The sequence below is a fragment of the Dreissena polymorpha genome, chromosome 1 (assembly GCF_020536995.1).
Source record: "Dreissena polymorpha isolate Duluth1 chromosome 1, UMN_Dpol_1.0, whole genome shotgun sequence".
Classification (NCBI taxonomy): Eukaryota; Metazoa; Mollusca; class Bivalvia; order Myida; family Dreissenidae; genus Dreissena; species Dreissena polymorpha.
In genome coordinates this window covers 205,390,224-205,403,404 of record NC_068355.1, presented here as the reverse complement: position 1 = coordinate 205,403,404, position 13,181 = coordinate 205,390,224, and the positions used below count along the sequence as shown (strand labels likewise).

At 35.7% G+C, this 13,181-nt stretch overlaps 1 long non-coding RNA gene across 1 annotated transcript in view; it reads left to right on the top strand.

Annotated features, from left to right (window-relative positions):
- The window catches only part of LOC127864741 (uncharacterized), a 31,800-nt gene extending 21,436 nt beyond the window's left edge, over positions 1-10,364 (top strand). The window contains exons 9-13 of the long non-coding RNA XR_008042261.1: positions 413-668; positions 1,129-1,365; positions 3,354-3,419; positions 7,234-8,059; positions 9,544-10,364. This is a non-coding gene — a long non-coding RNA (uncharacterized LOC127864741). The remainder of the gene's footprint in view (positions 1-412; positions 669-1,128; positions 1,366-3,353; positions 3,420-7,233; positions 8,060-9,543) is intronic.
- Positions 10,365-13,181: the final 2,817 nt, after the last annotated feature.

Below are 13,181 nucleotides of genomic sequence, written 5' to 3'. Positions count from 1 at the left end.
AAAGTTGTATTGTTTAGACTCTCGTTTAAAGTTGTATTGTCTCACATTTAAAGGAGTATAGTCATACGTTTGAAGTTGAACAGTGTCAAATTTAATGGTGTATAGCCTCAGATTAAATGTTTTTAAAAGTCTCACATTTAAAATTGTATAGTCTAACATTTTGAGTTGTACAGTCATTCATGTTAAGTTGTATAGTGGCAAATTTTTAAACCTTGTATTGTCTCACACTAATAGTTGTTCAGTCTTTTGTTTAAAATTGTGTAGTCTTAGATTTAAAGGTGTATTGTCATACATTTGATGTTATATTGTGTCAAATTTAAAGTTGTTGTGTCTCAGATTTAAAGCTTAAAACAGTCTCACATTTAAAATTGTATAGTCTCACATGTTAAATTGTAGAGTCTCACATTTTCAGTTGTAGAGACGCTCAAACTGAAACAATTTGTTCCAACAGATAGAACAGGCGTTGATTGACTCGTCCGTAAAATCCACTGGCCTTAATATGTTGCTCTCGAATAATGTGAACCTCACCAGGAGAGCTGTCTTCGATTGACGCCATTCAACAACAGTTGTTGTCGGGAATTCCCAGGTTTGGGTTGGTGACTTAGGTGTCAGGACTCGCTTCATCTCTGCACATGGCACGGTCGCAGCAGCAGCAACAAGAACAGCAGGTAGTATTTTAGCTGTGGTCTGGGATATGGGGCTTAATGTTTGTGCTTAAAAAATCATCCCATAGTAAGCCTGTGCAGACTGCACATACATTAAGTCCTATTTTCCCAGAATGCAACCCATATAGTTCACTTAACATCAGTACTTTTTCTGGCTCATTAAGGAAAAGTTCCTAACATCAAATGTGTATTCTTTGTTTATAAATTGATCAAACTTGGTTAATAAATAGGAAAGTTGATCTGATATATGTTTATATCATAAAAATTAGGGCATAGTTTATTTTTTGGTTGAAATTTAGCCCTGAACCAAAACGTTTTGATTGCCTAAAAACATCCGCTATAATATGATTGTTAAATTCTATTTAAGTAAAACAATTATTTTAACGCCTTCAGAACATTTTACAATTTTTTGTATAAATTTATTTTCAACATTATTTTTTTACTCTGGAATTTGTTTCAAAAGCTGTTTCCTAAAGGACCTCATGCAATCATGGATCGGTACCCAGATGAACACCATACTCTCTAGTCAGCTGTGCCCAGACGCCCAGGGAGACTTCCTGTGCGTGGGGTTGATGGGCTCTTGGCCCAGGATCTTAGGGCAAATGCTCTAGTCCTACCCCCAGGATGCAGCCAGTCTTAACCTGGGGCTTCAATCTGTCAGATCCAGGAGCCGAGATGACCTCATCCACAAGGTTGATCGGTACTGTAATTTATCATGTATAATGTGCAATGTTTTACTCCAAATTTCAATTTAAATAGTTTGGATTATTTATTTATGCTTTCTGGTTGTTTATAGAGAAATATCAGTGAATTTAAACCGTTTCAAACAGTGAAAATTATTGATAATTTTCACTGTTAACTGTGAAATGACGTCATTTTTTTAACGAAATGACGTCATAATCCCAACGAAATTCTTTAGTTAAACTCTTAAAAAATGTATATAAATGGTGAAATAAAGCATAAAATAAAAAGGAAATGTGTTGGATTTGGTGGAATATCGATTTTAATTCACTCGTGATAATAGAAAATATGTTTTCACTCATGGCTGCGCCACTTGTGAAAATATTATTTTAACTTCACAAACCTCAAGACTTGCCAATGACAAAAGAAACTTCAATCTGAATTAGTTTTAAAAATTCAATTGATTAAATTAAACTGCTGCATTTTTTCACAAATGAACACATTCCAGCAGTGAATATCTCTGCTTAACTCAAAAGTGACTGTTAGATCTTTGACCATGTTAATGAAAAATGTGTTCCCAGAACTCGTTATAAATATAAATTTTCCAAACTTGTCTAAATAATTTGGATATGTGCGGCTATGACAGTGACAGAATTTTGATCTGACCCCTGGGTCAAAAGTTATGGGGCTTGGGGTGGGGCCAGAGATTTTCCTATATCCCCAATTGTAAAAGGCTCATAACTTCTGTGTCCCTTCAGATATTGCTTTCATATTTGGTATTCATGTGTATCTAGACAAGACCTTTCCATGCGCATACAATTTTTTACCCCTCTGACCTTGACCATTAACTTTAGGTCACCTTCAGGTTTCGAAATCTGCGACCGCGATTCGAAAAAGGCTCATAACTACTATGTCCCTTCAGATATTGCTTTCATATTTGGTATGCATGTGTATCTAGACAACACCTTTCCATGAGCATAGAACATTTTACCCCTGTGACCTTGACCTTTACCTTGAAGTCGACTTTCAGATTTCGAAATCTGCGACCGCGATTTAAATTATGCTCATAACTACAGTGTCCTTTCAGAAATTGCTTTCATATTTGGTATGCATGTGTTTCTGGACAACATCTTTCCATGCGCATATAACTTTTGACCCCTGTGACCTTTACCTTGATCTTGAGGTCAGCGTTCAGGTTTCAAAATCTGCGACCACGATTTGCAAAAGACTCATTCCTACTGTGTCCGTTCAGATATTGCTTTCTTATTTGGTACACATGTATATCTTGACAAAACCTTTACATGCACATTAAATTTTTGTACTTTGGGTCCGCGTTCAGGTTTCAAAATCTGCGACCGCGGTTCAAAAAAAGCTCATAATATCTGTGTCCCTTCAGATATTGCTTTCATATTTGGTACGCATGTGTATCTGGACAAGACCTTTCCATGCGCGTATAAAATGTTACCCCTTGACCTTGAACTTAGGGTCAACGCTCAGATTGCAAAATCTATTATGTGGTTATCTCCGTCTGTCCGTCCGTCCTGGCCACTATCTTCTCCTACACTGTTAGCACTAAAACCGTACCTTACATGCATAGTAGCTATAAGCATATGTGCAACAGTGTATTATTTGGAATTTTGATCTGACCCCTGGATCAAAAGTTATGGGGGTTGTGGTGGGGGCCGGGTCAGAGATTTTTACTCATTTTTTAGGTTATTTTACATAAACTTCTTCATTTCCACACAGATTTACTTCAAATTTATACTGAATATCATTTATGACTATACAGTCAATCTCAACTGTGCATAGCCCCATTACCAACCCTGGGGCTTCCCTTGGTCAAACATGCGGCATGGGGATATGTGTCAGCCTCTGGCGCTTTATTTCTAGTTTACTTTGTTTTATGCTGTTGAACATTTGTTATTGATTTTAATAACATTTATATAAATGTGTGTGAATCCTAAGTATACATACAAGAAATAATCAAGCTTATTTCTGCTGCTCCAGTCGCTTCTGAGTCCGGACAAAGATGCTGAGGATGTGGTGGACAAGAATGACCTGAATATGCAGAAGGTAAAATAGATGCTTTATTTGTCAGGTGTTTTCTTTGCCATTTTGGGCGAATTTTTTTTTTTGGAAAGTGAATTTTTCGCATGAAAAATAAATTGATTTGGGAATAATAATTTTATATTACTCTTTCTAATACTTCAAATTATAATAATAAAATCATATAATGATAGTTCTATACATTTTATGCCCCCAAAGGAGGGCATATAGTGATCAGACTGTCCGTCAGTTTGTCTGTCACACTTTGCATTAAGGTTTTCGAAAAATGCTCATTACTTCTATGTCGCTTCAGATAGCTATTTCATATTTGGCATGCATGTGTTTATGGACAAGGCCTTTTCATATGCACACAAATTTTGACCCCTGTGACCTTGACCTTGAACTTAGGGTCCGGTCCGCGTTTAGGTTTCGAAATCTGCTTTTAGGTTTCGAAAAAAGCTTATAAATTCTATCAAGCGTTTATACGGGGCATAAGTCATCCTTTGGTGACAGCTTTTGTTTTAGATCTTATTGAAACATAATTGAGATAAAATAAGCTTATGGCACTTATCTTAAAAAAAGGTTTGGTTATGGTTCCGTTTAACAGACCCATCAATATGTCAGGAAAAGGCCTGCTTGTGTATTTCATATGTATTAAGAATGCAAAAAAGAAATGAGGTGGGAAAGAAAAGTATCAATTTACATGAGGTAAAATATCCTCTGTAATTGATTGTAACTTGTGAATCATTTATTTTTGTCCATATGAACTTTCCTGGTTAAAACAGACTTTCATGGACAAATAAGTTGATGCATGGATTTCTCAGTTTGGAAAAAATACATGAGGAATTTGTGTAAGTTATTTTCTAATGTGTTTGTGTTAACTTTGTGGATATGTCAACCCTTAAAATCAACACAAAATAATGTCCCACTAATAATAATGATTTGACAGTGTACCAGGCTGTGTATTAAGAATGCTAAAGATGAAGTTGACAAGAATGATATGATTTCACATAACATAAAATGACTTATTTTACTTGAGGATCAATAACTCAACCCTTCTTCAGCTGGATGCTCTCCAAACCTCAGTAAAACAGAATTTCAAAATGTGATTCAAAGTAAGCATCATTCTGGGAAAAGGGGTCTTAATGCATTTTTAGTTCCATCCACATATTAGCTTGTGCAGTGCACGATACTTTCTGCTTTTGAGGAGTTTTTTGTTTAAAGGAAATTTCTTCTAAACAAAAATCAATTCTAGGCGAAAATTGTCATCTCAGGTTAGCATTACAAAACACTTTTCGCAAAAATTATGGAATATGAATTTTAAAATCGCTATTATTTGTGGGACATTAATAAATGTTGATTTCATGAATTTACTGATACACAAATTTAGCTCACATACATAACAAAATAACCATTGCAAATTCCTTTTCTGCCAAATTAAAAAATCCACAAATTTACATGTCCAAATCAAAGTCATTTTTTGAAATGCCCGATAATTTTGACGTATATCAATGAGTTTACAATATCAGGGTTGTTAAAATCCAGTTTCCAGTTTGATTTGGTGGCTTAAATTTTGCTCTGGGCAAAAATCAGATTAGGCAACCCCTTTTTTTCAGCCTTTTTTTGCAAAAGTTACCCGTGTGAAAGGGACATGACTCGCGGGGCTATTTTTCCTTGGTACATTATACGGTAAACTAGTTTTGCCAGCTGGTCAGGGCAAATGGCCTGTAACAGAATTTTACTCCCAGCTAGGTGAATGTGAAATTGTTAACAGCCATTTATTTCCTTCTTTATAAAGTACACGTTCAAAGCATTTCCTTGTATGCTAGTGGACTAATAAATAGAGCACTGAAACTGAACATGTCAGCAAACACGCATGTAAAATATTAATTTGATAAGTTTGTGCAATTAAGTTTTATGTAATTAAAACAACTCAAATATTCCAAATTAAACAAAAATTCTAAGAATTTTCAAAATGTCATTTATAATCACATTTATTATTATCCCCCCCTTCGAAGAAGAGGGGGTATATTGCTTTGCTCATGTCGGTCTGTCGGTCGGTCTGTCGGTCCGTCCACCAGGTGGTTGTCAGACGATAACTCAAGAACGCTTGGGCCTAGGATCATGAAACTTCATATGTACATTGATCATGACTCGCAGATGACCCCTATTGATTTTGAGGTCACTAGGTCAAAGGTCAAGGTCACGGTGACCCGAAATAGTAAAATGGTTTCTTGATGATAACTCAAGAACGCTTAGGCTTAGGATCATGAAACTTGTAAGGTAGATTGATCAGGACTCGCAGATGACCCCTATTGATTTTGAGGTCACCAGGTCAAAGGTCAAGGTCACAGTGACCCGAAATCACACAAAAACGTATCACACAATGGCTGCCACTACAACGGAAAGCCCATATTTTGTATATTAAATTTTGTGTTAATGTTTAATTTTGTTGATTAATACAAATATAAGCAGGACAGGGGAGGTAATACACTATTATATCTACCTATATACAGGGGAAACAAATGCAATAAGTTTAAATTTATTGTTACAGCATTTGCCTAACTGCATTTTTGTAATGCATACTACTACTACTACTACTACTACTACTACTAGTGCTGTTGCAGCTGCTGCTGCTGCAGCTGCTGCTGCTGCTGCTGCTGCTGCTGCTGCTGCTGCTGCTGCTGCTACTACTACTACTACTACTACTACTACTTCTACTACTACTACTACTACTTCTACTACTACTACTACTACTACTACTGCTACTATTATTTCTTTTGCTGCTACCACCACCACCACCACCACCACCATTCACAGTGACAAAAAACGTATTGACACAATGGCTGCTACTACAACTTATGGCCCATATAGGGGGGCATGCATGTTTTACAAACAGCCCTTGTTTGTTGTTAATATGCAGGAAAGAAATGGCAAAAAATATAAATGACCCGTGCTGTGGTAAAATGGGGCTTAATGCATGTGCTCAAATTGTTATCCCATATAAGTCTGCGCAGTCCGCACAGACTAATAGGGACAACACTTTCCTCTTCAAAGGTTTTTTTCTTTGAAAGGAAGTGTCCTTTTTACAAAAATCCAGTCTAGTCGGAAAGTGTCCTACCTGATTAGCTTATGTGGACTTGACATGCTTATCTGAGACGACAACAATTAATATTATTGATGAGCCGCATATTGGCTTATAAAATAACATCTCTGAAAGTTTAGTGAAAATGATAATTTTGAATTCACAGGTTAGTATAACATTAGCCAACAATGTTTTAATACAAAATGGTTTAAGTATGCCCCCATCCATGTGTATATGGACAAGGCCTTCCCATACGCACAAACATTTTGACTCCTGTGACCTTGACCTTGAAGTTAGGGTCCGCGTTTAAATTTTGAAATCTGCGTTTAGGTTTCGAAAAATGCTCATGACTTCTATGTCCCTTGAGATATAATCTTCATATTTGGTATGCATGTGTATACGGACAAGACCTTTCCATACGCACACAAATTTTGACCCCTGTGACATTGACCTTGGACTAAGGGGTTCGCGTTAAGGTTTAGAAATCTGCGTTTAGGTTTCGAAAAAAGCTCATAACTTCTATCAAGCGTTTATAGGGGGCATAAGTCATCCTATGGTGACAGAGCCTCTTGTTTATATTAATGTTTGTGCTATTGATTACAAGGAACCAATCAAATCCCAGATTAGAAATTCATTAGAATAAAGTTTTGCTGTTGAAAACCTTCACATCCAATCAAAAGGCATAGTTTGTTATAGATTGTAGTATTAACATTTGTTACTAGTTCATACCACCCACTGTGCTGTTGTTGTTTTCAGGAGAGAACCAGCATTGATATCGAGTTTGACCAGGAACAGCACCAGTCTGCCTGAAGAATCCCCAGTCCAGGACGATCCTTGCCCCCCCCCCCCCTGACCCCTAGCTCCTCAACCCTGACCTCTGGCCTCAAAGGGTCATCATAGTTGAATTCAAGCGCTGTACTCAACAACCGCAATGTCTGTGTCGAGTTTTCAACACTCAAGACTGAGTAGTTTTGTTGAGCTCGAGTGCCAGAGTGGGACAGACACAATGAGTTATAGAAGTAGTTATGGTAACACTAACAGTCAGTTCTTGCCGTATGACATCACAACGAATATCACGAAGAATAAAAAGTTGATTAATTTGTTCCATTCTTTATGGGACAAACATAAATTCAGCGAGGATCGGGAAAAAATCAAGGAAATTTTACAATTGAAGCGATTAATTCACATGAGTAAGCTTTCCAAGCAGAATACTTTTGCTGTCTATAGTTTGGACAGTAGTAGATTTACAAACGCGCTTTTGATGCTGTTGCTGACAAAGAAAGGCAGTAACTACTTCATTGTGAACACCCAGGGCACGATACACCCATGGGGTTTGCCTAAAATGTGAATTCCGCCCAATATTGTAAACAAGGTGCTAAAAGTAAACACGTCCGGTTTTGTTACGAACGCTTTGCACTCCAAACCCAAAGTACATAGAATCAACGCCAGAAAAGGCTTAGAAAATGACAGCAGTTTCGTTGTGTGATCCAGTAAGGACTCTGAACAACATTAATGAGACCTCAAACTTGACCATAGCACTCACAGCGAGGCCATCATGTTATCTCAGCTTCTTGAGCTTCAGGTGAGACCTTACAGTGTAATTTATTTTGTTTAATTTGGGGCCGAAAGTCAGCATCATTCCTAGTCTCAATAAGTTCATACTTTTACTTAATTACTGGCTTATATTCTCAATTCAAGGTTTGCCCACAAATGTATTTGTTTAACATGTTGCAACATTGAGTTTAGTTTCTTATGCAGCTCTATAAGTTGAACCTTAGTGCAATTAATCTTGATAGCACTTAATCTCAATGTTTAAATATTTGTTAGCAAAAAACAACAACCCATTTTTCCAATTAAAATCAAAACAGCACGATTTTTTCCCATTTTGGCCCAATTCCAAACACGGTTAAAATAAACTCTGCACAGAGCTAGCCACTATATTTCTAGCGAATTTTAAAGTCTTTTATAAAAATAACTGGCTTTATTTGCTTAGTTCACTAAGATTTATTACTATTTTGAAGTTGTTGTGTTTTAAAAATTGTTTATGTCACATATAGGGGATATGATTAATTAAAGTAGAGCCCAGATGTTTGCAAAACAATAGCACTATATTGCTTATAGGTTTGAAACTTTAAATCTAATATCTGTCCTACAAAAACGAGGACATCAAAGAAAATGAAAAAATCAACTAATATCAATTCCATATCGCATACAGCTAATACGTTTAACCAGAATAGTTATAGTTACTGAGTATAATGACCACTGGTAGCAAGATAGACAGACTTCACCATAGAGGGTCATCTGTATTTCTACATTTCTGGCTTATCCATCGCCAAAACGTGTAAACTCAAGTACTCATACACTTACAGTACAGTCATGTATTCAACTCACAACAATTGTTTCTTATGATATGTAATACAGTTGTATTGTCTTACATTAAAGTTGTTTAGTCTCTTGTATTTAAGTTATATAATATACTATCACATTTAAAGGTGTACAATCTGACATTTTAAGTTGAGTATTGTCACATTAAGAATTGTATTGTCTCAAATTTAAAGTTGTTTAGTCTCACTTTTCAAGTCATTTACTCTCACATTTAAAGATGCACAGTCTCACATGTTAAATTGTATAGTGTCACATTTAAAGTTGCATTGTCTCACTTTTACAATTGCTGAGAACTATATAGTTTTACATTTAAAGTTATTTAAGTTGTAAAGTAGCGCATTTAAAGTTGCATACATGCATATTTAAAGGTGCACAGTCTCACACTTCAATCTGCTTAAGTTATGCCTGTTTTTGATTAATATTACACCTTGCTACAAACTGTACTTTACCATATATTCTTCGCCGTTTAAAACCCCAAACATTTCAATTTAACATTGGTGCGCGTAACACATTGATACAACGCAATTCTGAGTTATAATAGGTAAAAAATTCATTGCGATATCCTTAATATCAATTATAGACGCAATGTTTGTCACTAAAAAAGCAGGTATGGAAAAAAAATGTTGGAACGCATATTTATTTGTCACTAAAAAATCTGAATTTAGTTTGCTTCCATTTCAGCAAACATTATTAGCCAACAAGATGAAAACATCATTGAAGTGAAAGTCAAAGACAATCCTGACTTCCTTCAGGCACAAATACTACAACTTGCTGAAGAAATTCAGCACGAAGATGTCTTGCGTCAGCCAAGCACGCCTCCTATCAACTCTTCCAACAGCGGAGCCTTGGTGAGTTTGACTTCCGTCCAAGGTTTGATGTCGCTTAGCAACAATGAGATGCTTGGCATCAACAAATTGTTCCGTACGAGTCGCTCGAACGTAAACGATCTGATCCAACAGATAGAGCAGGTGTTGCGAGACTCGTCTGTTAATGTGACTGACCTCGATATGTTGCTTTCGAATAATGTGAATCTTATGCCTGAAGAGCAGTATGCGATTGACGCCATTCAACAACAGTAGTCGGGAATTTCCGGGTTCGGGGTGGTGACTTCGTCGTCGGGACTCTCTTTCTATTGCCTGGTCGCAGAGGCAGCAGCAACCAGAACAACAAGTATTATTTAAGCGATGCTCTGTGGTATGGGGCTTAAAAAGTTGTAACTCTGTTGCTCTGGTATCTTCAATACCATTGAGTAATTAAATGGTAATTAAATTGAATGCTTTTTAATTCCCTTTTATTATTGTTTAATTTGAGTTACAATGCTATGAGGTTAAATTGTATTTACACTTAAATGTATTATGAATATTGCTGGGCCAAGTGTGAGGTTGAGCGCTCCAAAACCGGTTTAAACCCCCAATGCTTTGCATTGACGGTTCCAAGGTGCATGGTGACCCCAGCTTTATTCTTATTTGTGTTTATGTTGTTAAGTATTGTGCTGTATTGTGCTGTTTTGTACTGTTTGGGCAACCGGTCACTTGCCTTAAATAAAGGACCTACTAATTGTTTATAATAATAATTCAATACTACTCCAGCAGCTGGAGTTTCACTTCTTTATACTGTGTCTAATTTAATGTCAAATGGTGACTTGTTGTCAAGGTAGGATCTTGCAGTAAATATAAGAATGACATTCTGCTGATGCAACTAGATATTCACTTTGTTGATATTTGATTTCAGAGGACACCCTTCCTGAAAACCTCGCTGAGTGCGACTGCGCCATACGTGACCCTTCATTGAAATGAGATTTTAGGCGGAATGTCAAACCGGTACTACTCAGGTCTCCAGCAATAGCCTCAGCCTTGGACGCAGGTTCATGATACACCCATGGCCTTACTTATTTCTGAACATCTCAATCTCACAGCAATTGATGTGAATTAATGATAATAAGACTCCACAAACCACGTTTTGGAGAGGGTATATTGGATTCAATGTTCTGTAAGTTGTTTAGTCAAAGCGGCATTTTTTGCATATATTATAAAAAGATTTGTATCAAATCTAAATTTCTCAAAGGATTAAATTGGAACTTTAATTGTGTGAAACCGTTGAACAGTAAGTTATAAGTGGTGATTTTGTTGCATGCAAAGCCCCATCGTTTCATTGGCCAAGTCACTCTTTTACCCAGTATTATAATACTTTCAGTATCTCACCATACATGGGAAATCAGAAGATATGAAACTTATATTCTAATCAGGGTTTTAACTAACATTTTGCCCACAGTTGCGCTGTAACCTATATGCAATTCTGGGTTATAATTAACATTGTGTCCACAGTTGCGCAAAGTTGTTTAAATAGTAGTGTCTAAAAACAAAGAAAGCATAGTCACTTGCATCCCTTGTAATCAATCATTTTCATGAAGAAGCCATTGTGAAATATTATGTTGCATTTTGACAAATTGCCAAGTATATGTCTTTTAGCATATCTTGTTCAGTGCTTGGCAGTACCAAGCCACGTCGACGCAGCAGCAAAAACAACAGTAGCAGTCTAGTAAGCTGTCTTACATGTTTGAGCTACCTAGTTGTAGCAGCTTTCAGCAACGTTGTCACAATATGGATTGTTTTAATAAAACCTAATGGAGTTATAGAGCATAATTACTGATTCTCGTGTAAGATCGTACTTTTATAATGCACGTACATCAACAACACTGATGCATATGCATGACAGCTAATACAAGTATTAATGCACTAACTAAAGTATGAATTTCTTTATAATTTAATTTATTCGCAAACATTAGTTTCAAAACATATTTAAGCATATCGATATTTTTTACTTTGCTTTAATTTCTTGTTTGATTTTTATCACTTTGCCTCTCTTTTCCTAACCAGGTCAAGGGTCACCCCGCAACTTTCAGTGCCTAGCAATGAAATCATCCACCGTTACATGTAGTTGGTCAGTAAAATGAGCGTTTTGTCTGCATATAAAGTAAAAAGATTTTATCAAACAACATCTACATTTCTCACGGGATTAAATTGATACTTCAGTTGTTTGATCCCCATGAAGTCTTGGTTTGATTGGTAGATGGTCATCTTGTGACAAAGCCCTAAATTATCATTGGCCAAGTCACTTTTGCACAAGATAAAATTAATATTACTGTATCTCACCACACATGGGAATTCAGAGGCTGTGCAACTTATATTCTATTCAGGGTTAATAACTAACATTGTGCCCACAGTTGTGTAAAGTTGTGTGAAGATTTTTGTTTAAAAAAAAGAATAAAGCATTTGCATAACTTGTTATCAATAGTGTTCGATGAAGGAACAATCATTTTGAAAATGACCAATACTCCAGAATATATTTGTCTTTTGAGTGATCTTGGTCAGTGTCTAGCAGTATCCTTTCGACCAAGCCACGTCGGCAAAGCAGCAATAACAGCAGCAGTCAAGTAATTTGTCTTCCACGTTTGAGCTACCTATTTGCCACGGTCTGTTGCAAAGTCCACTAAACATGGATTGTTTTAATAAAACAAATGGAGTTAAAGAAGATATTTTCTGATTCCTGTGTATGATCTTAATTGTATATGAAACAATACATGAACAACACTGACACATATGAAAGGTAGCTAATACAAGTATTCATGCACAAGTTAAAGAATGAATTTCTTTATAATTTTTAGTCATAATCAAAAATTCGTTTCCAAACATATTTAAGCATATTGCTATTGTTATGTCGTATAACAAAATAAAACAAAGGGTTTATTCAAAAGTTCTAATTTTATTTTCAATTTCAGTTTCATTATTATTTTCATTACAATAAAAGCATATATCCAAAAAATATCATATACAATCAATAATAAAATATTCGTACCTGCATCTTATTCTGTATCATAATCTTTTTCTTGTTTAAATAATCTATCTTAACCGGATGTTTTTTACGTTTAAATCTGCATGTATTCCAAACTGAAACTTGTTTACTTTTGAATCCGCTATTTATACTTTTTTGGGCATGACGTCAATGACACGTGACGACCGTTAAAGTAAAATATATACCAATGAACGTAATGTGAAATGGTGGATTTATTGAATGAATGAGAATCAAGTTTGAACAATAATATTATACAAATACAATGACAAAAACGTACGTTAAGCAATATACATCAATTGAAATCAATAAATATGATGTTTATGAATATCAATTTATTTAGATAATAAGCATTTTAATTTAATAAGGAGTGTTTGTTTACATTACACCATGTATTACGGAATGGTTAATGGGAGGAGTAACGGCCTAGCAATATATTGACTATGCTCTGATTTATTGTTTGATTTAAT